Genomic DNA, 446 nt, shown 5'->3' with positions numbered 1-446 from the left:
CACACACACACACACACACACACACACACACACACCCCTAACTGGGGCCGTCCCTCCCCTCCACTGAGCCTTCACAACACAAACACAAGCTCCCTAGAGCACACCCACGATCGCACCGGGAGCCTTGGAGGGCTGCTCCGCCTCGCAACTCACACGCGCGGCCGCCCTCGCTCAGCCACTCGACACCCACGGACGCACGTATGGCCACTCCCCGTCCCCAATGCGGGTCCCCAAAACCGCTCCTCGCGCCCGCGCCCTGCCCTGAGCCCATCCAACCGGCTCCTAGGACCCCCACGCCGGGTTCTCTCCCAGCCCAGCCGCGAGAAAAGAGAAAGGGGTGGGGGAGTCCGCGGAGGGAAGGGTCTCAGGGGTGGCTGCTGACCGGTCCTACCTGAGCAGTTGATGCTCTTCCCTTTGCCACCGGGACAGTCCCCGCCGCCGCCGCC

At 67.0% G+C, this 446-nt stretch overlaps 1 protein-coding gene across 1 annotated transcript in view; it reads right to left on the bottom strand.

The window, feature by feature from the left end:
• Positions 1-446, bottom strand: part of LOC104855553 (myb/SANT-like DNA-binding domain-containing protein 3) — a 146407-nt gene that overhangs the window by 85272 nt on the left and 60689 nt on the right. The window lies entirely within an intron of this gene.

The sequence above is a fragment of the Fukomys damarensis genome, unplaced genomic scaffold (assembly GCF_012274545.1).
Source record: "Fukomys damarensis isolate Sample0158 unplaced genomic scaffold, DMR_v1.0_HiC HiC_scaffold_36, whole genome shotgun sequence".
Taxonomy (NCBI): domain Eukaryota; kingdom Metazoa; phylum Chordata; class Mammalia; order Rodentia; family Bathyergidae; genus Fukomys; species Fukomys damarensis.
The sequence above is the reverse complement of the archived record's forward strand: the minus strand, read 5'-3'. Positions and strand labels throughout refer to the sequence as shown.